General features: G+C 33.3%; 1 protein-coding gene across 3 annotated transcripts in view; it reads left to right on the top strand.

The window, feature by feature from the left end:
* LOC145319535 (uncharacterized) overlaps positions 1-25,685 on the top strand; it is a 65,751-nt gene that overhangs the window by 591 nt on the left and 39,475 nt on the right. The gene's annotated exons all lie outside the window — the stretch shown is intronic.

Raw genomic sequence — 25,685 nt, 5'->3', positions numbered from 1 at the left:
TTGAATTAATTGCCCATTGTCCTCTCCCCTACTCCCTGTAAGAACCTACATAGAAACCAAGAACTATTTTTATTTTTTTTGTGGGGGGGGGGGGAGGGTGAAAACTTATCCCCATTTTGAGTGTGTAAAAATTTAACTAATTTTTAAAAAATAAGGGATTTAAAGCAGAGCTGAAAGCATCTACCCCTAAAACTTTTTTTTTTAATTTTTACCTGAGCTTGATCTTTAAATCATTTTTATGCCGCGCTGAATCGGGGCGATTCAGAGGTGAACCGTAGGCGCGCTGGTGGTAAGCCACAGCGCACCTGATTTTTAAAAGATTTTCGGCGCGGTGTTGTTAAATCGCTTGCGCACTCACTAAAATATCGATCCGCGCCAGTACAACTTTATTACTTAATCAGTGCCAGTAAGGTATTTTATATAAAATACCGTGTCAGTATGGTATTTTATATAAAACTTAATATATAATTTATTTTAAAAATAACTATAAAAATGTTTTCACGATAGTTTTGCAATAAAATATTAAAGTAATTAAAAAAATATCCATTTATTACATATGCAATGGGTCTTTCGTTGGGGCTCAGTGCATGATTCACCCCGATTTAAACCGGCAATGCCACTCGGTGAGTGCCATTGCCGCGCCGGGCCCGCGCCACTGCCCGATTCAAATCGCCCATGCAAATTCGATTTAAAGATTGATATTAATAATTTGATGTTGCGCCAAATGAATCCGCCCCGGTTTAAATCACCTATAAACGATTTAAAGATCGAGCTCTGTACAGAGAGGACCTGGAGGCCTGGAGCTCCGGAACCTGGAGGTCTATCCAAAAAATTCATCATATAAGAATGATTTTATCTCTAATAACCTATCCTCCCAGTCCAAAGATAAAGCCTATACTCACTGTTTACGCAAATGTGTCAAAACTTCCCCCCCCCCTTATTTCATTATAGAGCAAAATAAAAACATGCTAACAACTTCTACATAAACTAACCAGTCCAGTTACACAAGAAAGTCCAAGGGCCGTGGGTTAATAGAGAAAATCCCCCCCCCACCCCCAAAAAAGTTTTTTTCGGAGGTTAAATATCCCTATTGGGTAAAAGAGGATCTTAGATTTAAAAGAGGGATTGAAAGAAAATGGATTGTGCGCTACAAAAGACGTCCAAGCTTTTTTTGAAGGGGGAGTGGGTCAAATGAGGAGTTTTAAATGTTTGTGGGGTGGGAGTAGTCTAACGGTTTTAAAACAAACTGAGGGGGGTTAATATGATGGCTTTCAAAGTTTTAAGAAGTGTATAGTATTAATTAGGGTTGGGCAGGATATCCGGCCATTTTCAATATCCGGCCGGATACCGGATATTGAAACTGTCCGGCCGGATATCCGGCAATATAATCTTTTATATTTTTCAACAAAATCTCTGCTATTTTAAATTTTAAATGGCTGTAATTTTCTTATTATTGAAGCTAGAAGAACAATTTTTTCTAAATATGTTCATATTTATGTAAATTTTATATTAGAAATCTTAAAACATAAATTTTGGGTGCTGCAGCAGTACATGGCAGCTTCCAGCCGCAAACTGGCGGTCGGCAGGTAAACGGCAAAGGATTTTATGAAATTGTAATATGTCATAAAGACATATAAAAAAGCCTACCTTTAAAATTTGAAGTCTTCTAGTCAAAAATTGCAGTCACAAGAACCATTTAAAGATTTCTAAATGACCTTGCCAGGTTTACTGGCATCCTGTGGCCTCAAGAAGGTATTAGAAAAATTCCAACTTTCAGTTATGTGTGATACCCATAATTCGAAAGTCACTCAGATACACTGAATAAATGAGATAGAAATAAACAGAAGTGGGGGGGGGGGGGGGAGCGGTGGGGCGTTCAACGTTACCTCCCCGCCCATCCTTTAACCGTTAGGGGTTAATATTACAGAATACAGATTGAGGGTATTTAAGTTTTGACCTTAATTTTATATAATTAAACCCCAGTTTATGAAGAATTTTTTTTGGCTACTTTCGGCCCAACCATAGACTATATATTAATATATATTTTTAAAAGGTTTTAAGGCGGGTAAAATGGGGGTATCAAAGTATGAGAGTGGGTACCCTTTAATCCCCCATCCCATGGTCGTCTATGTGAGTTGTGTAGAAGATAATTAAAAAAAGTCCTTCAAATAAACATCTAGGTATAAAACAATGATTATAAAAATGTTTAGTTTTAAAATATGGAGAGAAAAATTTTTCGGAAGAGTCGGTCGGAAATAAAAATCAATGACTAGAGTCTCTGTTCAGAGTTCAGTCTTCCGTTGGAAACTATTATCTAACTTATATTTCTTACATTCAGATATACTTAGATTCAATTACTCTTCTTTGTGAATAATTAGGATCTGTACTGGTTTTGATTTAGTGTTTAAGTCATTCTTTGTAAATTATTTACATATCTATAAAACAAAGTCTGTCTGTCCGTCCGTCCCTTAAGATCTTGGTAACTACTGAACCGATCGGATTCTTCTCTTCAGGGTATATACCTACTGGTCCTGTGGTGGTTTTAAGCTGTTTTCTTGTTGGGGGTTGGTCACCCCCAACCCCCCCAAAAATGAAATTTCTTCCCCCCAAAAAAAATTTTTCTGGGGAAACTACTTCACTTAAAATTGGCAGCAACAGATTTTTTTTTAAAAATTACCTCTAAGGACAAAGAGGCTAGGGGCAAATTCGCTAGTACAAAATAAAGAAATGCTATTTCTAAGAGGTAATTTTCCTATAGATTCCTTTAGGTGACATTGAAGATGGGGAAGGGGGGCAAACCACTTCCTTAATTTTTAGATCTTAAAGGATAAATAAATTATATTTTGTTTGTGGGGGGTGTCAATTTTTCTTGGGAGGGTAGAACTAGGGGTACCCTACTGAAAGAATTAAATATCTCCCAAGTCATACCAGAAGCTTCAATGTAAAGGAGAGCCATATCGGTCTTGATATCTAGACTGAAGGATATTGCTAAATGCTGAACCGATATATTGTTCTCCTTTACAATGTAGATTCTCATAGAGGTACTGGGAAGGATTACAACTAGTTTGAAGGAGGGTATTCTGTTTTACTTTTCCTTTTTAAAACGAAAATTGAGGAAAGTCTTCTCCACTAACTCCCCATCTTCAAGTGCCCCTAGAGGCCTCTAGGGCGCGTAGCCGTTAGTTTAAGGATACGGATTAAAGAGTCTTCCTCAACTTCAGACTTAATTTTTGAAAATCACCTTTATATCTAAGAATTTGGTCATCCTTGTTTCATATTTTGTGAATTTACTCAGAATTTCTTATCTATTCAAAAATCAATAAAATGTAAGATCAACTTGATACCTACCTAAAGAAACTGGCCTTTTTAAATACTTGACAAAATATAAACTTTCCGTTATTGTCCAACTTGAAAAAGATAAAACTTTACTTATTTTCATATGAATCATCAATCATTAAAAGGTCTATCATTGCTTAACAACTGCAAACTCATTTGTTCACCTAACTTGAATAAATCTCTAAATATAATGTATAACCAGACAACTACCTGGATCTCAGGGACCTTTTTCGTCTGCTAGCAAATTGCTTTCTGCTCTTTGGTAGCGTCTTGGCTGTGTTAATATTCCCGACACTATTGGTTGATTTTCAAAGGCCCATTTAAAAGTCGGTACAGGGTCCTCGGAATTGGGACATGCAATTATTTAACCCCTTCCCCTCTTTTTTTTTATTTTTATAATGATTCTTGATTGATTATTATGATTTATAAAAAATACATGATGACTTAATTTGCATTTTTTCTATGGTTATATAAACTTTCTCTATTAATTTATGTCATAGATAGTATCCCACCAATTGCCCCCCCGGGGCCCCCCCCCCTCCCCCTATTAAATAAACTGATAAGGTAAAGTAAGTCTTAGATATGCTCTGCAGGGGCTGATTCTTCTCAATTTTAGAGCTTCCCGCAGGGGAAAATTATTTTTTCAAAACTTTAAAAAGAAAAAAAAGCGATAGTGCCATTGGTAGGTATGGCCCTGAATTTGTTTCCAGAGATGCTGCCATATAACAGTTATGCAATGGAAAATTTCATGGAAAAAACCTGTAACATACAATATTATATTAAATAGAGAGTATACGGTGTCCCTTCATTTCCGTATCAATAATAAATATTATATTTTTAACTTTGTGCAAGAAAATTACAAGATTGCATTGTTTAAATGTTTTCATGGCCAAAACCATAATTTTACTATTTTAGTGGCGGAGTTTCTTTATAATTTAAAATATAAGTATGGCCGCTACGTTTAGGAGGAAATGTGATTTTCTTGGATGATCTTTTAGGTTATCGGCTAGATTTTGATTTAAAGGAATTTGAATCTACTCTATATATTAAGTATTTTAATGATAAATGAATTTTATTGATTTTAGTAGCTAAGCTACTTTATAATTCACTTTTCTGTATGTCTAATCGACAGTCCTTTAAAATAAGGTTAATTTTTTTCACTGCTATTTTTGGCTGATTTTTTGGAAAAGAGCATACAATTTAAACTCACTCGTTCCGTCGGTCTTGCTATAAAACCATTTATATATTCGAGATTTCGTTATTTCTCTTATTTTTTCCCCAAATTGTTTCATTACTAATGAACATTTGCTCTCTAACTTTTTTTGTGCTTCCCTACTTAGAGATGTTGTCAACCTTGTTAAAATTCTGTAACGCCAATTTTTTTGAGGAATTGATAGTACAGATGGTTGAAAAGGGTGACAGATCAATATTTATAAGAGAGAGAGAGAGAGAGAGAAGGAGGCTTAGTTGTTCTCCGAGAGAGAGATTATTTTGTAAGAGTTCTTCACATTATTTTAGATTATTTACATTTTAGTTGATAATCATCACAGTAATTCATAATAATCATTTTTATAGTTGCTTTTAAAATAAAGGATGCTTTTTTTAAATTCTAAAATTAACCCACATACCCTTGACTAATTCTTAATTTCTTTTTTTCTGCATTAAATCTTGAACACTTGATATTTTAAAAATAAGTTAATTTGAAACAAAAGTTTAAGCCAGAATTTGTAACAACCCATAATGGTTTTACTGTTATAAACTCCCCAAAGCCAATAAAGAAAAAAATATGTTAATGATCAATCTATGTCAAGTCTAAGTGGGTTAAATTATGCAATACATTTGTTTTGTTAAAGGTTTTTTGTTAAAAATACGGTTACGAATGTATTGTTCTTAATATTCAGGGAAGCTTTATCAATGTCTTGGGGTGGTTTTAGAATATTTTTTGACCTTTTCTCTTCCCTAGAGGCTAGTACGATGAAACTAGTCCTACATGTACAATAAAGATTTCAATAACCACTGAACCGATTTAGTTATATATTTTAGGGAAGCTTTACATAGGTTCTGGGGTGTATTTATAATTATAATTTTTAACCATTCCTACCCCTTTGAATAGAGATATCCTAGATATTTTTGCAGGAATTGTTTATAAGAGAATATTCGGGTATTGGGGATTGGTAATTTTGTCAGGGCAAAGAATGTTTGTAGATTTATTATACATTGTCCCCTTCCTCCCTGATTATAAAGATTAGTTATGAAACATAACTTATCTTTCAAACACAATATAATATAATAAATACTAACAAAACTTATCTATTATTATCTTTCTAGTTTGTTTACATTTTAAAACACAATTATTATAAGAGTTGAGGTTGATTAGCTACTCTATAATTAGATTATGTCCGTTTGTCTGTAAGAATTAAACAATTGACAATGGATAAGACAATGACTATAATTTGTAAACACCCCCAAAGAAAGGACAACCATATAAAAACGGATTTTAAAATGATCCTTTTTTATTGGGGGAGGGGGGTTATTAAAAAAAAAGATATAAAAAACTGGGATTTGGCATGGCAGTTAATGAGGTTCGATGTTTTCGCCAATTTTTTTTTGCTTTTTCTTGCCATATTAGATTATTGTGAATCAATTAAACAAACTACTTATTTTTTTTTCCATAAAAATTTTCGTTATAGGTATTAGATTTAGCAAATAACACTTTTTCTGTAGAGAAGTGACTTTTTCGAAATTTAGAAGTGTCAAGTGAAAAATAACGAATTATTAATGAAATAAAAGTTTGTCTTATATGATTCACAAACGGCGGTTTTCGTGGTTCACAGTTCATTATTGTACTACATCAACACAACTTTTATGCCAAATATTCTATGGTAACCCTTTTTTCTTTGTATTTTACGTTTGGTTACAAAAAATGTCTCATCCGCCCCTTACCCCCACCCCATGTTGCAAAATTGCCAAAATACATTATTGTTTTTTTTTGCATGTTTGTTTAATTAAATACTCTCTAGGACCTAATTGTAAAATTGATTTGCATATAAAATTGTACCCTATTATCTAAGGAATCATTATTTTATAAGTCATATGAATAACTATTTATAGCATTATCTAAAAAATTGTTGCAAAAAGGAAAAATTCAATATGTTTTAAATTGACCTATGGGCTTTCTGGTAACAATTATAGTGCTGCTTCGCCTTCTAAATCCTACCTAACTATTACAGGAATTATCATGCCAAGTTTGAAATCGTATAGGACAATTCTACAATGTCTAATTTACTGATAAGAGCTAACTGATACGGACGCACGGACCTACCCTAATTATGAAAAGCTTCGCTTTAAATTATTGAAATAGAAAAATCTGGTAAAAAATTTTAATCTTAAAAAATTGCTCCATTTATTCATAAAATTGGCATTAAACGAAGAAAAAACCATAGAGCAACGAACAGTAAATACTGTATTTACAAATTATAGAGCACATAGTATGTAAATACTAGTATGGAAAATTACAAACTTATTTTGCGTCCAAAATGCATTGAAACAAACCGCAGTAGAAAACAGTTAAAACTAAACCCCGAACAAACATATTATGCAATACTGAATTTTCAAAATAGCAGCTTTATTATTCATTTAGGATGATTTTACAATAAATATGAAATGTAGATGCCTCTTTTGGTTACAAAATTCCACTGTTATTTTTTAATTAGTCAGCACCAATAAAGCACAAGATCTCAAAAACAGCATTTGGGGGTAATACTGGTGAACAAATATATTATGCAAATCCAAAACAAAGCAACAAAAAAAAGGTTTTTTGGCACTTTTCTCCTCTTTTAAAGATTGATTACGATAAAATGATATTTTTTTAAGGGATTTATGCATTAATTATTATGAAATATAGTATAAGGTAGAAATTAATGATTTTTCTAAATAATAAATGTATGAAAAAAATAAATTCGATCGCTATCACTTTAGAGGACAGCTGCTGACCCCCAGTCTTATGGATGAACCTAAATACATGTTAAAGATAAAAATTACCCTGAAAATTATACAAAAATGTTTTTTGGTGTGTTGAAAAAATCTATTTTAAAATCTTGATTTTGAGGATGATGACCTTTAAGATGCCCCTATTGGTGGTGATGGTGAGCCAAATGTTATCAAAGTGCATGTCCATGATGACAACTTATATATTAAACTATGATCCAATTTTTGTAGTTATAGCATCCTCCAGCCCAGCATTATTAAAAAAGAAAAGAATTGCAATTTTATTTACTTCAATTCATAAGGTGAATACTGTAGTTTTTAGAAGATGGTTATATTTTTTGTCGGAAGGCTCCATTGGAGGCTGCTATGACTACAAAAAATGGTACATAGGTTAATAGACAAGTTGTTGTAATGGGCATGTACTTAGATAACATTTGGCTCACCATCACCACCAACAGGAGCATCTGAAAGGTCATCATCCTCAAAATCAAGATTTTAAAATGAATTTTTTTAACACATAAAAAAACATTTTTGTATAATTTTCAGGGTAATTTTTATCTTTAACATGTATTTAGGTTCATCCATAAGACTGGGGGTCAGCAGCTGTCCTCTAAAGTGATAGGGATCGAATTTATTTTTTTCAATCATTTCTTATTTAGAAAAATCATTAATTTCTACCTTATACTATATTTCATAATAATTAATGCATAAATCCCTTAAAAAAATATTATTTTATCATAATCAATCTTTAAAAGAGGAGAAAAGTGCCAAAAAACCTTTTTTTTTGTTGCTTTGTTTTGGATTTGCATAATATATTTGTTCACCAGTATTACCCCCAAATGCTGTTTTTGAGATCTTGTGCTTTATTGGTGCTGATTAATCAAAAAATAACAGTGGAATTTGGTAACCAAAAGAGGCATCTACATTTCATATTTATTGTAAAATCATCCTAAATGAATAATAAAGCTGCTATTTTGAAAATTCAGATTTGCATAATATTTTTGTTCGGGGTTTACAACAAGAAGCATGTTGTATTATTGAGTCTATAGAAACTTGAGTAAATAATCTTATTTTTAAAGTTTAATATATTATTTTATTAGTTTTTTTTATTCAATAAAAAAACTACCTACAATTAAAGGATTATGAATTCTTTATTGCTCTTTAATTTCTATACATATATTTTTAATTATATAAGTCAAATACGTGAGACTTTGAAACTTAACTCTGTGTATGTCTGTCTGTTTATCTAATTGTTTGTTAGTTAGTCTGTTCGTGTATTATAGTGGTCCGTCCAATTATCCGTCTGTATCTGTGTTGTGTGTGTGTCTGTATGATAAGCGCCTTTAATACGAGTTTTGTTTTGTAGAATTAAGCGGAGCTCTGCTGGACAAGAGACGGAATTTTATTTTTTTACGAGGATTTTACACCTCAGAGCATACATATTACTGTGTAGAACTGGAAATATTTAGAACTGCTACTGAACAGCTGATTTCGTCTTTATATATTTATTTTGATTTGGACAAGTGAAATAGTTATACAATATACTGCATATTGAGTAAAGTTATTATTAAATAAAAAGTTATATACATATATATTTGAGTGATTAATGAAAATAAAACGTGTAGAAAAAGTGCTTGTAACAGTTTTATATGTTAAATAGGTTGTAGTTACAAAAGTGTGTTAAATTGTGATGTTTTAGTATTTATGTAAGTTTTTTGTAACAAAGAGAACTTTAAAGTTAATTTAACCGACACCATTGATTGATTTTTTATGGATAAACAAATTTAATTTGCATTAATGTCACTTAACTTTAACAAATATCGTTTAATAATTTTTAAAAAAACTGTCAATAAACAAGGAAATTAGTAATATAATAAACAATCTTTTAGTTCAAAGTACTTCAGACGGACAAACATTTCCATTTCCCAGTTACCATTTTATTAATCTTAAATTGAATTGTGGGAGAAGGTGCAAGTGGTCACCCAAATCATCCTTATTGTGCAATGCCCCTAAAAACTAGGATCTAGGCCTGGTATTATTGGCCTTAGATGGGTTTATGAAAGAAGAATGCCGCGTTTTTTTATGAAATTATTATGAAAATGCCTAGTAGGATTTAAACATAGTAGGTATACAACTTAGAAATTCAAAAGAAGGCGTCTTAACTTTCTTGCTTTTTATTTAGAACTAGCGGCTTCGCCCCTAGCCTCTAGGGGCTTCGCCCTATATAGTTTTGGGAAGTCAACCCTCCTTAATAGAAATATTCAAAAAATTATTCTTTGTTTAATTACTCTGTGGTAAAATTAAACCCAGGTTGTGCGCTTTAAGCACAAAAATTTTAATTTGTACAAATTAAACCCAGGTTGTTTGCCGTATACACAAAAATTTCAATTCGTAAAAATTAGACCTAGGTTGTTCGCATACACAAAAATTAAAATTAAAAAAAATATTTTGATTTTTTTTTCGGGGGGAGGGATTCATGGGGGCTTCGCCCCATGTTGCAGTGGGGTTCCCCCACCCCAATTACTGGTTTTTGTTTAAAAAAAATTAAAAAAAAAAAAAAATTTTGAAGTGGGAATTTTTTTATTTTTGGGGGGGTTGGGGTGTCCCACCCCCCAAGAAAATAGCTTAAAACCACCAGAGGACCAGTAGGTATATTCCCAGAAGGGTAGAGCCCAATTTGATCAGCAGTTACTGAGATTTTACAAAAAATGTAAAAAAAAATTTTTGGGGGTTGGAATTTTTTTATTTTTGGGGGGGTTGGGGGTGTCCCACCCCCCAAGAAAATAGCCTAAAACCACCACAGGACCAGTAGGTATATTCCCTGAAGAGTAGAATCCGATCGGTTCAGTGGTTACCGAGATCTTAAGGGACAGACAGACAGACGGACAGACAGACGGACAGACGGTCAGACGGACAGACGGACAGACATCAAGCTACTTTGTATTATAGATAGCTAGCCGGTGCTTTTAGTACGTAGTAGATGTAAAATTTTCCAAAGAATTCAGATTTGCAATCGTTTTTTTTATAGCCCTCTTATTTTTGAAGTAATTTAAGTTTTTCAAAAGAATAATTAAGTCGGTTTTAAGGTACTAAAACGCAACAAAATAAAATAAGAAAATTGCCAGTATGAACACCTCACTTTTTAAATTCTGTTGAGTAATTATTGAAAAAATCTATTTTTTTAACCTCGTTTTAATCAAAACTTTAAACCTAAATATTTTCTCTCACGGGCATAAAAAATATGTGTTTATATATAACTTTAGAATGAGAAAAATATTACGAATTCATTCTAAGCAAAATTGAAAAATTTTTATAAAATTATAATAAAAAATATAAATAAAATAAGAAAGTTGCCAGTATGAACAAAAATAGTAAGATCTTTAATTTGACACCTTACTTTTTAAGTTCTCTTGAGTAATTATTGAAATAATCTATTTTTCTAACCTTGGTTTAATAAAAACTTTAAACTTAAATATTTTCTCACACAGACATAAAAAATATGGGTTCATTTATACCTTTAGAATCAGAAAAATATTACGAATCTCTTCTAAGCAAAATTGAAAAAAAGTAAAAACTATTAAACTAGCCAATCAAAAATCTCAAAAATTGACAAATCAAGAAGCTTCAACTCAAAACTCAACCAATAGAATTGACAAAAAAAAGCAGGGTTCGGAAGCCGCAGCCTCAGCCTCAGCCACCATCAGCCGCACGGCTTACGAGAAGCCTCAAAATCAGCCGCGCGGCTTCCTCAGCCACCCAATAAGCCTCAGCCTTAGTCGCAGCCGCGCGGCTTAAAGAAAACATAAGCCACTGTAAGCCTCAGCCGTATTCAGCCACTGTAAGCCTCAGCCACTGTAAGCCTCAGCCACAAAACTCCAATTCAGCCACATTAAGCCTCAGCCGCACTAAGCCTCATTCAGCCAACGCCCCTCTAAGCCTCAGCCGCAATCAGCCGCGCGGCTTATAGTTGGGGAAGCCTCAGCCACACTCAGCCGCGCGGCTGTTAATAATTTGAAGCCGCAGCCGCACTCAGCCGCGCGGCTTCAAGAAAGCCTCAGCCGCAGCTGCAAAGTTATGATTATGCCGCAGCCGCAGCCGCGCGGCTTGATATTTGTAAGCCGCAGCCTCAGCCGCAGCTTAATTTTTAAAATTCAGCCGCAGCTTTGACACAGCCGCGCGGCTGAGATATTGTAAGCCCCAGCCGCAGCCGCAGGTGCTAAATTAGTACAAGCCTCAGCCGTCAATTCAGCCGCGGGGCTTAATTTTCATTTAATTTTGTCTGTCTGAAGCTTAAGATCTCAGCAACCACTGAACTGACAATGTTGTCCTTCTCAGGAATCCTTTTACTAAAGTAACAGGATGTCTGTGTGTCTGTGTATCTGTGTGTCTGTACCGAAGGATCTCGCTAACCGCTGAACCGATCGGGTTCTCCTTAACAGGGTAGCTTCTCATAGGTCCTGGGAAGGTTTATAACTATTTTTTTGGGGGTGGGACACCCCCAACCCCCCCAAAAAATTAAAAATCCCCCCCCCAAAAGAAAAGAAAATTTTAAATTCTTTAAACTAAAATTAAAAATGAGGGGGGAGGCAACCCCCCCCCCAAAAAAAAAAAAGAATTCCCCCCCCAAAAAAAAAAATTTTTTTTTTTACTTTTCTTTAAAAATTTAAAATAAGAAATTGGGTTATTAAATTTGACTCTCTCTCTTCCTCAAGTGCCCCCTAGAGGCCTCTAGGGGCGTAGCCGCTAGTTATATATACAGTATGACCCTCGAAAAAGTATTTTTAAGCATCTGCAGCCTTTATTTCTCAATGAATTATTAAAAAATGCATATGTCCTTGTTCTCCATAGTATTCCACGTAAGTAGATATAAAAATATTTTTTTTACCTCCATTAACACCGGAGATTTTTAGAGCTAAAGTTTTGAAAAAGTGACTGAGAAAAAGAATTTTTTTTTGTTTCTCTTATTTTTTGGATGGTTATATTATGTTTTTCTGGCAACTGAATAATGAGACACAAAGAAAAACAAGTTAACTAAATATTTCTTTTTTATTCCACAAAAAAATATAAATTTTTAATGGCAAAAAATACTACTGAATGAATTGATTATTTGCAAATTTTAAGTTATTTATTAACCCTTATTTATAGAAAAGGATTAATTATGACAGTTGCTCCGCCTACTTTTCTGACATCTCAATTATTTAATAGGGGGTAAATTAAGCTTTTTAGACTAAAAAATCATTATGTTTTATTTTTATTTTCTTTATAACTTTTTTGTTATTAAAGTTAGGATTGTGAAACAAAAACAATTTTCCTGCTATATTCATAGAGATTTATTTGTTTTTTTAATCTTAAACAATTTGCCTAATAAGTAAGTTTTTCAAAATATCATTAAACTAAAAAGACTCAAAAAATATGTGTAAAAAAATGCTTTTTACTCAAAAACTAAATTTTTTATTTCATTTATGTATAAAGTTTCTGCTAGTAACAAAAATAAAAGGATTTCTAGCTTAATTTTGCTAAAAAAATCGTTTCATGTTAAAAGCTACTTTTTGCTCAGTCACTTTTTCAAAACTTTAGCACTAAAAATCTCTGGTGTTAATGGAGGTAAAAAAAATATTTTTATATCTACTTACGTGGAATACTATGGAGAACAAGGACATATGCATTTTTTAGTAATTCATTGAGAAATAAGGGCTGCAGATGCTTAAAAATACTTTTTCGAGGGTCATACTGTATATTGACATTGGATGGTTTTGAGCTAATTTTGGGGTGGGGGTCAGACATTTCCATCGCCCAAAAATAATTTTTTTAAATGTATTTTTTTTTAAATGTTATACTTTTAAATTTTTTTATATTCTTTTATTAAAATTTTATCTTAATTTTTTTTAAAAATTACAACATAGAAACTACCATCTCGAACAACTACAAAAAGTTTGAACCTGTAATGTAAGAGCTCCAGTGGCGCAATCAGTTAGCGCACGGTTCTTCTACACTGTTATGCCGGGGTTATAAGTTCGAATTTCACCAGGAGCAATACGTTTTTGAACGTTGATACTTATGAATATTATTGAATACTATTTATAGGGTAACTGCCCTACTGACGTTTGCCTAATTTTATTGTTTTTAAAAGATACAAATTTTTCAGAATTTACTTAATATTCACTATGAATTTGTATTATCTTAAATTTTTTTTCTTGTACAAGTGGCCTATTTAGCTCAATGGTAGAGCACTCGTCTTGTAAACTAGGGACCAAGAGTTCAAACCTCACAGGGGGCAATCAATTTTTGTGATACTCAAGTTATATAGTAACTTCTCTATTATTTTTCCGTTTAGGTACGCAATACTTGTTCTATATAATTAAGCTTCTCCTACTTAGATATTTCTTCAATTTTAAATGTATTTAATACTTTGTGGTTGATGAGAGACACTGAAAAAGTTATGCAAAAAAAAGATTTATACATATTTCATTTTTCATAGTATTTTTAAATTAATGAAAATAATTAAATTAAGATTTGGGGAGGGGGGAGGGTGTGTGTGTGTGTTTATTTTGAACACAAATTATCCTAATATGTTTTCTAACAAAAAAAATTTAAACAGCGATGTATTTTACTTTTTAAAGTTGGTTAAAAAAAGGTCTGTAAAATGCAATAAATTGTCCTGTATAATATGCAAAAAAATCTACATAATCTTTATGTACTCGATAGATTGAAATAGTTAAATGATTATCATATATCATCCGATTTTGTTTATTTTACAAAGATGCTTACTAAAATTGATTTTATTTTCGAAACTGCAATTATTATAAAAAAAAATGTTTCTTTATCTTTATCATTATGTTATACAATTTCTGAATTTATAAGCAATACATGAATCGATATATTATTAATTTGATGTTGTCCATATTTTCATGTACTCTGATAAAGAAATAATCTCAGCTGGCTAAAATAACAATAACCCCCATACACCCCCTTTAATCCATCTCTCCCCTCTTATGGGATATATAAATGAACTGGCCAATTAATGAGGTCCATAATTTTATTAACAAATTTTCTTTTTTTTTAATATATCCACATATTCTATTATATAAAGTGGTAATGTGAAGCTTCTTATTGATCCAGGGAAGGTTTATAATTTTTTGGGGGAAATGTATCTTTTCTCTCCCAAAAAAAGATGACCCTCAAAATAAATTATTTTTGCTTCCCTTAAGTATTCCTAGAGGTTTTAGGGGCGCAGCCACTAGTATCCTTTAACCATTAACTCATTACATATTAAAACAGGTTTTAAAAGTATGTACATAAGAGTTATACCTATGAAATTTAGCACCCAATAATTTATTATAATTGTGATATTTAGACCTAAATTTTTCTTCAAAATTTCTGTCACCTTTGGTCTAGGGGTTAGTGTGGCAGTCGTGTGTTGGAAAGGTTCTTGGTTCAATTCCACCAAGAATTGAATGTGATTAAAGTTTTTATTCTGCTATGGACAATGGACAATAATTTTTGTTTCCTCTCATTTATATTTAGTTATTTTCCTCTCAAGTTGAAAAAAAAATATAAAAGGAGGGTGAATATAATGTGTAAAAAAAGATTAGAGGAGATTTGTTCTAGGTAAACTTACTTTATTTGTAATATTATTAACTAAATTTTAATATAAAATTGCTTTACACCTATGTTCTAAGGGTTAGTGCACAGGGAGTAAGGGAGGGGACAATGGATCAAATATTCAATTTTTAGGAGTCTCAGACTTTGGGGACTGGCTTAAAGGGAATGTGCAAGAATTTAGCAGTTTCTGACTGAGTTTGGGGACTTGCGCATAGAATGCCGCTACTCGTTATGTATGTTTTGAATATTGCAGACGGGGAGAAGGGATAAGGGAAATGGGGGCAAGGGAAATAAACACTCGTTGTGTTAGTTTGGAATGTAGCAGATGGGGAGAAGGGAGAAGGGAGGTGGGGGCAAGGGAAATAAACAGAATAAAAAGGGGCAGTCATATTCTTGCTAGCAGCTGGCCGGGTCCAATAATCTTTTAAGTTATTTTGTCTGTAGATTAAGAATTCGATAACTACTGAACTAATGAAAACTTTTTAAATTGCCTTTTCCAAGTTTTTGAATTTTAAAAAAAAAAATCAACCAAACTCCCCCCTATTTTCCCATAAAAAATTAATAAAAGTCACCCTTCATCCCCCCCAATTTTTTTTTCTTCTGGGATTCGAACCCGGATGATAGATGGTTCAAAGCTGTTACCGTACCAAAAAGCTATCAGAGCTCCAATATTTCAAAATGAAAATTTGTCTTATTTTTAGATCATTAAGTATTATGATGTCTGTTTGTTTGTCTGTCTATCTGTTTGTACTTCAGGATCTCGCTAACTACTAAACCTATATGGTGCTCCTATTCAGGGTAGTTTCTTATAGGTACTGGGAAGGTTTACAACTATTGTGGGGGAGGGTACCATCACACTACCAGAAAAAAATTGCCTTAGAAAAAAAATTAAACATCACCCCAAAATTAAAAATGGGATTTACTCGCCCCGGCCCTCCCCACCCGATAAAAATCACCCTACCCCCCAAAATATTATTTTAATTCAGTTCTTCTTTTTCCAGTACCTATTGTTTAGTATTTTTTGTAATAACTTCATAATTACATTTGTCATTAAGATTATGTGACATAAAAAGTTTGTCATAAAAATTATACCCATGAATAATTGTAATAAAAAGCACTTTTGTAAAAAAAAAACATTTTTCATAAGAGGTAAGTTAGTAATACATTTATTGCAAGTGTACATATGATAAGTATTTTAAAGACGATTATTTTTAAGACAAATGTAACCTGCGTATCATGGCTCAACATGTAGCGCATCTGCTTGTCATCATGGAGGTAATAGGTTCGAATCTTGGCCAGACACTGCGTGAAAACTGAAGACGTTAAATGGTTCCTACTGCAGCTATGCCAGGTATGCAACATGTAAAGTTAGAGTATGAGGATTTCCTTGGCTCGTAAACAGGCATAACTCATTACCATAGGACTTTCTGGCAGGTAGTTGGTTGCTGGATAGATGTCACTTAAATTGGAAAGAATTGGTTCCCCTTAATTATCCAAGGTTCAACAAGAAGCGCATCTGCTTGTCATCATGGAGGTAATAGGTTCGAATCTCGGCCAGACACTGCATTATAACTGAAGACATTAAATGGTTCCTACTGCTGCTATGGCAGGTGTGCAACATGTAAAGTTGGAGTAGGAGGATTTCCTTGGCTCATAAACAGGCGTAACTCATTACCATAAAACTTTCAGGCAGGTAGTTCAATAAAAAAAAAGTTGGTTGCTGGATAGATGTTACTTAAACTAATACAGAAAAGGAAAGAATTGGTTCCCCAAGGTTCAACAAGTAGCGCATCATGTAATAGGTTCGAATCTCGCCCAGACACTGCGTTATAACTGAAGACATTAAATGGTTCCTAGGTGCTAGGTGTGCAACATGAAAAGTTCCTCGGCTCACAAACAGGCGCAAAGGAAAGATATAATTCCCCTTAGTTATCCAGGGTTGTTGGACCTTGAGTTAATGTCATAGAAACCCTCGACCGTGGCTCAACATGTAGTACATTGGCTCGTCGTCTGGGAGTTGATAGGCTTTGTACTGCATCATAACTAAAGATGTTGAAATAAATTCCTACTGCTAAAAAACTTGTATAAAACTTTGGGTACCAGTATAAAACTTTGGGTATCAGAATAAATTTTTGTCTATTAGTATAAAACTTTGGGTACCAGTATGAAACTTTGGGTACCATTATAAAACTTTGGGTACCAGAATAAATTTTTGGCTATTAGTATAAAATTTTGGGTACCAGTATAAAACTTTGGGTACCAGTATAAAACTTTGGGTACCAATATAAAATTTGGGTACCAGTATAAAACTTTGGGTACCAATATTAAAACAAAATTTTAGGTATTAGTATAAAATTTTGGGTACCAGTATAAAACTTTGGGTACCAGTATAAAACTTTGGGTACCAGTATAAAATTTGGGTACCAGTATAAAATTTGGGTAACTGTATAAAACTTTGGGTACCAGTATAAAACTTTGGGTACCAGTATAAATTTTTAGTACCAGTATAAAACTTTGGTAACCAGTTTAAAACTTTGGGTACCAGTATAAAACTTTGGGTACCAGTATAAAACTTTGGGATCTAGTATAAAACTTTGGGTACCAGTAAAAACTTTGGGTACCAGTATAAATTTTTAGTACCAGTATAAAACTTTGGGTACCAGTTTAAAACTTTGGGTACCAGTATAAAACTTTGGATACCAGTATAAAACTTTGGGTTCTAGTATAAAACTTTTGGTACCAGTATAAAACTTTGGGTACCAGAATAAAATTTGAGTACTAGTCTAAAACTTTGGGTACCTGTATAAAAACTTTGGGTACCAGACTAAAACTTTGGGTACCAGTATAAAACTTTGAGTACTAGTATAAAACTTTGGGTACTAGAATAAAACTTTGGATACAAGAATAAAATTTGAGTACTAGTATATAATTTTGGGTACCAGTATAAAACTTTGGGTACCAGTATAAAACTTTGGGTACCAGTATAAAACTTTGGGTACCAGTATAAAATTTTGGGTACCAGTATTAAACTTTGGGTACCAGTATAAAACTTTGGGTACCAGAATAAAACTTTGGGTACCAGTATAAAATTTTGGGTACCAGTATAAAACTTTGGGTACCAGTATAAAACTTTGTGTACCAGTATAAAACTTTGGTTACTAGTAAAATTTGGGTACCAGTATAAAACTTTGGGTTCTAGTATAAAACTTTTGGTACCAGTATAAAACTTTGGGTACCAGAATAAAATTTGAGTACTAGTCTAAAACTTTGGGTACCAGACTAAAACTTTGGGTACCAGTATAAAACTTTGAGTATCAGTATAAAACTTTGGGTACTAGAATAAAACTTTGGGTACCAGAATAAAATTTGAGTACTAGTATATAATTTTGGGTACCAGTATAAAACTTTGGGTACTAGAATAAAACTTTGGGTACCAGAATAAACATTGTGTACTAGTATAAAACTTTGGGTACCAGTATAAAATTTGGGTACTAATTCTGAATTAAACATTTGAAAAAATCCTGCTGTCCTCCCCCCTCTTCCCTCCACTCCTATTCTCACAACCCCTAACCACCCTCAACTCTCCAAAAAATGTCCTAGAATGCATTTAAAAAATCCAATTTAGCCGAAGCCTCAGCTGTAAAGCTTATTTTGTAATCAGCCATAAGATCAGCCGCAAGGCTTAATATTGTATTCAGCCGCAGCCGCATTCAGCTGCGCGGCTGAATTTAATTCAGCCACAGCCTCAGCCGCACGGCTTTCAGTAAGCCGCAGCCTCAGAATCAGCCGCGAGGCTTAATTATGTTATCAGCCACTCTCAGCCTCAGCCTCACTCAGCCGCGCGGCTTAATTTTCCAATCAGCCACTGTAAGCCGCAGCCGCAATGAGCCGCGCGGCTTTCAGTAAGCCGCAGCCTCAGCCACAAATCCTTCAGCCACTGTAAGCCTCAGCCACCCTCAGCCACTGTAAGCCTCAGCCGCTCGAAGCCTCAGCCACAAAATTCCAATTCAGCCACTGTAAGCCTCAGCCACCCCAATTCTTATTAAGCCTCAGCCGCATTCAGCCGCAGCCACTCTCAGCCGCACTAAGCCTCAGCCACTCTCAGCCACTTCCATAACTATAAGCCTCAGCCACATCAGCCGCAGCCGCAGCCGCAAATTAGGATTCAGCCGCAGCCGCAGCCGCGTGGCTGATAGCGCGGCTTCCGAACCCTGAAAAAAAGGATAATGTTCATACAATATATACAATAGATACTAAAATAAAAATAGTGATACTTACATAACATGTAAAGAATGAAAAATTATGAACAAATATGCTTCAATCTGTTTATAAACTTCAAAACAATGCAGTTAAAAATGCATTATTGTTTCTTGTGTTTAAAAAATATCTGTTACAGTGTATGTACATTTGTTTAGGTTTTGTTCAGGTTTTGTTCAAGTCAACCCTTTAAAGCCGAAAATTATGATTCTTAAACTAAACTTATATTTTTTATTATGATTTTATAAAACTTTTTCAATTTTGCTTAGAATGGATTCGTAATATTTTTCTGATTCTAAAGTTATATATAAACACATATTTTGTATGCCTGTGAGAGAAAATATTCAAGGTTTAAAGTTTTGATTAAAACAAGGTTAAAAAAATAGATTTTTTCAATAATTACTCAACAGAATTTAAAAAGTAAGGTGTCAAATTAAAGATCTTACTATTTTTGTTCATACTGGCAATTTTCTTCTTTTATTTTGTTGCGTTTTAGTACCTAAAAACCGACTTAATTATTTTTTTTAAAACTTAAATTACTTCAAAAATAAGAGGTCTACAAAAAAAACGATTGCATATCTGAATTCTATGGAAAATTTTACATCTACTACGTACTAAAAGCACCGGCTAGCTATTCCAAATAAAAAGCAAAAAAGTTAAGATGCCTTCTTTTAAAATTATTATTTCAGCAATTTGTATTATGTCTAATATAGCTCTAAAAAGATGCATTAATTAATATACAGCAAAAATGGATTTAAGATTTTTTTTTTTTTTTTAATAAAAGCCGTACAAACAAAAGCAAAATAATTAAATAAATAGTTGTATACTCTGTTTAAATCCTACGAGGTATTTTTATAATAATTTCATAATAAAACGCGGCATTCTTCTTTCAAAACCCATCTCTGGTTGAGAATTTCTTTCCTTAGAATTTATAATAAGGATGACAACGTCCATAGGTAGCGAAGCACAAAAAAGTAATGGCAGAACAAACGGACAAAGTCAGTTGTAGATGTATAATGGTTACAAAAAATAAGTGAAACCTATACCTACACATGTGAAGTGAACAAACATGCTCGAAAGAAACAATTTGTAAAGGCTTTATAATATGTAAAATTAATATTTTGTTTGTGAGTTAACCTCCCAACAATACTTCTTTAATATACAACACATAATATATAATTTCTAGCATGACCGACAAGCCGACGGACAAAGTAAATTTTAAAATGAATAATTAATTATATATGGAATCTCCACAAAAGCTTTAGGCATCTATCTTGAATAATGGCCGATATGTTCATCTCTTATCCAAACAGACGGACAAACGTTTCGAACCATAGAGTATCATCTTCGCTATTATATTATATCTATTGTCTAGATAAATGTTTCTAAGTCACGCTTTTATATCAAATGTGAGTAAACTCACGGAGGAAGAGGACAATGACTGGAAAAAAATATAAAATTTTCTTCTCCCCAGTATATGCAAGATTATAACTTTATAAGAGTTGAAATTTATACATGAAAATAAGGGATAAATTTAATTTATTGTCTTATCCCTATTATCCCTGGAGTAAGGCCGAGAAATACGTATCGGAATTATATAACTCGGAATATTCCACACCATGGGAAATGTTTAATGGTGTCCCCAAAAAATCTCCTTTTTCAAGTTTAGTAAGGGTTGTAGTTTAAATGGTAGTGGGTGGAGGATGGAAGGAGGGAACATTTGGGGTGGACCCATTGGAGGCAGGAGTTACATTGGAAGGAGCCAGTGGATTTTGTAACACCTAAGGAACAGATAGGGCATGGAAATTTGGGGCCACGGGATTTAGGTGGGGGTGTTGATTGTTGGGGGGAAATGGGTGAGAAGGGGGTAGGGGAGGCAGAGATGCAGGGTGGACAGGACCAGTTAGAATTGTATTCGGATTTGGATGAGAGGAGGGAACATTTGGGATGAACCCAAAGTTGGCAGGAGTTACAGAGGAAGGCACCAGAGGAGCGGGTTATGTTGCGGGAGCAGGTAGAGCAAGGGTATTTGGGACCAGGATTTGGATGGATGTCGCCAGAGAGGATGAGGGGAGGAGGGGGGGTGATGTTGGATGTGGTTATGGAGGGTTGGAGTTGAAAGGCCTCCAAGGCCTCCAGAGCTGACAGGGGCTGACTTAAAAGCCCTTTAGGCCAGCCCCGTGGGGGAAACCCGGACGGGAGACATGGCTGTCAGAACAGGTGGTTTGGTGCAGGTTTGCCCGGGGGTGTACATCTTCTTCTCCTCCTCCCCGGATAGGTCCACTGCGGAAAAGCTTGCACCCTCGGACCCCTTTCTCCAGGTTCAGGTGCTGCAGGCTGGAAGGTCACTTCTGGACAGGTGTAAATGAAAAAAAAAATTGTTTGAAGAGTTAGAGATCAACTTATTAAACCAAATATTCAAATTTTGGGATTTTATGAGCATATGTGAAGAAAAAATAAAAAAAACAGCCTCCAGGTTCAGGTCCTGCAGGCCTCCAGGTGAATTTTGGACAGGTAAAAACTAAAAAATTTTAATTTTGAAGTTAGAACAATAGTTGCTACTTTATGGATGGTATGAACTAATTTGATGAAAAATTTGAAATCAGGCTCCAGGTTCAGGTAGTGCAGGCCTCCAGGTAAATTCTGGACAGGTAAAAACTGAAAAATTTGAGTTTTAAAGTTAGAGCATAAGTTTTTTTAACAAAAGTTGCTACTTTATGGATAGTATTAACTCATGTGAAGAAAAATTTGAAATTGGGCTTCAGGTTCAGGTACTGCAGGCCTCCAGGTGGATCCTGGACAGGTAAAAACTTAAAATTTTTACTTTTGAAGTTAGAACAAAACAAACTTAACAAAAGTTGCTACTTTATGGACAGTATTTACTTGTTTTTACTTTTAAAGTTAGAGCATAACTTCTTAAACAAAAGTTACTTTATGGATAATAGGTATTAACTCATTTGAAGAAAAATTTGAAATCAATTACAAATTTTTCTTTAAATTATTTAATACTATACATAAAGTAGTAACTTTTGTTAAATAAGTTTTGTTTAAACTTCAAAGGTATTATTTTTAGTTTTTACCTGTCCAGAATCCACCTGGGGGCCCGCAAGAACCTGGAGCCCGATTTAAAATTCTTCTAATGAGTTAATAATATCCATAAAGTAGCAACTTTTGTTAAATAAGTTATGCTCTAACTTCAAAAGTAAAATTTTTCAGTTTTTACCTGTCCAGAATTCACATGGAGGCCTGCAGTACCTGAACCTAGAGCCCGATTTCAAATTTATCTTCAAATTGGTTAATACTATCCATAAAGTAGCAAATTTTGTTAAATAATTTATGCTCTAACTTAAAAAGTAAAAATTTTTAGTTTTTAACCTGTCCAGGATCCAGCTGGAGGCCTGCAGTACCTGAACCTGGAGCCCGATTTCAAATTTATCTTCAAATTGGTTAATCCTTATACTAAAGTAACAGGGTGTTTGTCTGTTTGTCTGTACCTAAGGATCTCACTAACCACTGAACTGATCGGGTTCTTCTTAAAAGGGTATATTCTCATAGGTCCCGGGAAGGTTTTTAACTATTTTGGGGGAGGGTACCACCACCCTCCCAAGAGAAATCACAAAAAATCGAAATTTTTTTTACGTTTCTTAATTTTAGAAAGAGAGTTAAATGCAAATATAAATGTCAAAAGCAACATAGACATATTTTAAATATAAAAAAAAACATTTAAAGTGCCATTAGAGGCCTCTAGGGGCGTAGCCGCTAGTACTATCCATAAAGTAGCAACTTTTGTTAAATAAGTTATTCTCTAACTTTAAAACTGAAAATTTTTTGTTTTACCTGTCCAGGATCCACCTGAAGGCCTGCAGTACCTAAACCTGGAGCCAGATTTCAAACAATTTTTTTTTTCATTTATACCTGTCCAGAAGTGACCTTCCAGCCTGCAGCACCTGAACCTGGAGACCTATCAAAAAAATAGATATAAGGAAAATACACCCCAAAACTAAACTTTTTTTATTGAATAATCTATCCTCTCACTCCAAAGACAAAGCCTATGCTCCCTGTTTACGCAAAAGTGTCAGAACTGCTGCCCCCCTTAATAAAATTCACCTAGAATTGCCCTCTGGCACATATCTTATAACATAACTCCTCATGTTAACAACAACCAAACATGGAAGCCAACATCCATATAAGCAAAGCTCTTAAATGGTAGGACAAACGAACATTAACACTTGTAGAGTGTCAGAACTTAATAAGCAGAATTTTAAACATAAGTCAATATAAAGTTGTTACACTTTCTAAATTATACCTAATTTTTATAGGAATCAACATGTAAAGTTTGAAATTGATAGGACAATTCTAACCTGTTTAAATTAACTGGAATAGCTAACTGTCCCAGAATAAAATAAACTCACATACAGACGGACAGACCATAATTATAGAAAAGCATTGCTTTTAAAAAAACTAATCTGTATTTACTCACTGACAGTAAAAAACTGATTCGTTTTCCAATATTTTTTACAAAAGCAGAAAAAAAGTTACAATGACAAGCTGACAGACATCTAAATTATAGATAAAATTCGCCAACAATTTCAAGATCCATATTTCAACTCCATTTATACCTGCAAACATAATTTACATTGATGCGAATACATTCAAACACATGCGACGCATGTGAATTAATTGATACTTTATCTAAAGTCGCTTGTAATAAAAGATTTAAATGTATCTATGTATATAAAATACATTAATATACAGATTTTTATTTTTGTTTAAATTTTAATTATTGGTGGTGTTTAAACCACTTTTTTGAACAACGCCCCCATAAAACGTTTACATGTATAAATTGAAGAAAAGTACATTAAGCTATTAAGTACATCGATAAAGTATTTTTTTTCTTCATAGTATTTAAATTAATTTTTGAAACAAACTTAGAAAAAAAGGTTTTGAGATTTTAATAATCATTAATTAATTCTTTAAAAAAAAAATTAATTTAAATATCTGAAAATTTGCCGTTAGTTCTTAGTTGGTATAAAACAAAATAATTTAGAGTAGCTGGGCTACTCTATTACTATTAATATTACAGAAATTTTACATGAGAATTAAAGTAAATATCATAAGATTATCACCAGTTTTGTTAGCTCAGGCATTCGGAACCTTGTTTTTACTAATTATCCACGGAAAGATGTCTATAATACGATGTGGTAAATTACTCAACAAAATTTATTTAGGATCTACAATTTTGATATACAAGATACAAAATATATTTGTTTTATTTAATGACAAAAAATATATTTCTTTTATTTCATGAGAAAAATATTTTCTACTTTTCATCCCTTTTGTCCTTGTTAACACAGTATAAACTTTGTACAGCAGAGAAAGAGTGGGCAATGACAATAGTCCCCAAAGTTATTAGGTTGAGTGTTCACACTTTTCAACCACAAATTTTAATCTACAGAAGGGGTTATTCTAAGTATCATCATAGGGCCGGGGATGTATATTAATTTATCGGCCATTGTAGTATCCCTTTAGATCCACTACTGTATACCCCTTCTAATATAATTTGCTTTTGTGTATTGATGAAACAATATGCTGATGTGATAATATGCGGAAATGACCGCACACCGTTTAATTGGTACTTTCCCCCCCAACTTACTTGTTTCACTACGATGAAGGAAGATGTCCATCATAACTATTTTCGGTTCGATTCGCCCCATCTCTTTATGCTTTCCCCTTTGAACTGGATTTTTCTGGATTATATATTCCAAAACTTGATAGCGATAAGGTGTTTATACAAGTGCGCCAATGTTTTTTTTATAAAATTGTTAAAAAATGACATCTGTTTGGTTTTCCTTTGCAATTAAGCTTTTTTTTAGGTACAGGGAAGGTTTTTAACTATTTTGGGAGAGCGTATCTCTACCCTCCTAATTTAAAATCACACCCCCAAATTTTTTTTTGAATATTTCTTATTAAAACTCCGTTAAAAAGTAGAAGGGCGGTTGACTTATCCCCCTCCCACCTTAAGAACACCTAGAGGCTTCTTGGGGGCGTCCGTTGCCCTATAGTCTTTCTTAAAATAAAAGCTATGTCTTGCATTTTTTTCAATTAGGTGTTTGATCACGAATTTCATATGGTAAAAATATTTTTCTTTTTTAATTGTTATCCTAATAAGATAAAAGTTATGCTTGAAAATTGTTTTAATAGCTATTATTATATGTTGCATTTTTAGATAAACGTGAGAATTGCGTTCAGAATTGCGTCAGAATTTGCGTCATTTGCGTCATTTCAATTTTCAGATTTTTATTACCCGTCATCTTCACTACGCCTCCCACAGTACAAAACTGTATAAAAAGTCGTCAGAAATTAAGAACTAAAAATCATGAGATATTTGATCATGCAGGTAATGCGTGGACCTACCAGATTCCCCACAACCTTAGTAAGCAAATAATTATTATTGGCCATTTTTGTATAAATATATTTATTTCAAGTTTAGTTCCTTTGGTATA

Source organism: Acartia tonsa, chromosome 5, assembly GCF_053477335.1.
Source record: "Acartia tonsa isolate MP-2025a chromosome 5, ASM5347733v1, whole genome shotgun sequence".
NCBI lineage: Eukaryota > Metazoa > Arthropoda > Copepoda > Calanoida > Acartiidae > Acartia > Acartia tonsa.
Note: the sequence above shows the minus strand (reverse complement) of the source record. Positions and strands in the feature narration are given on the sequence as shown.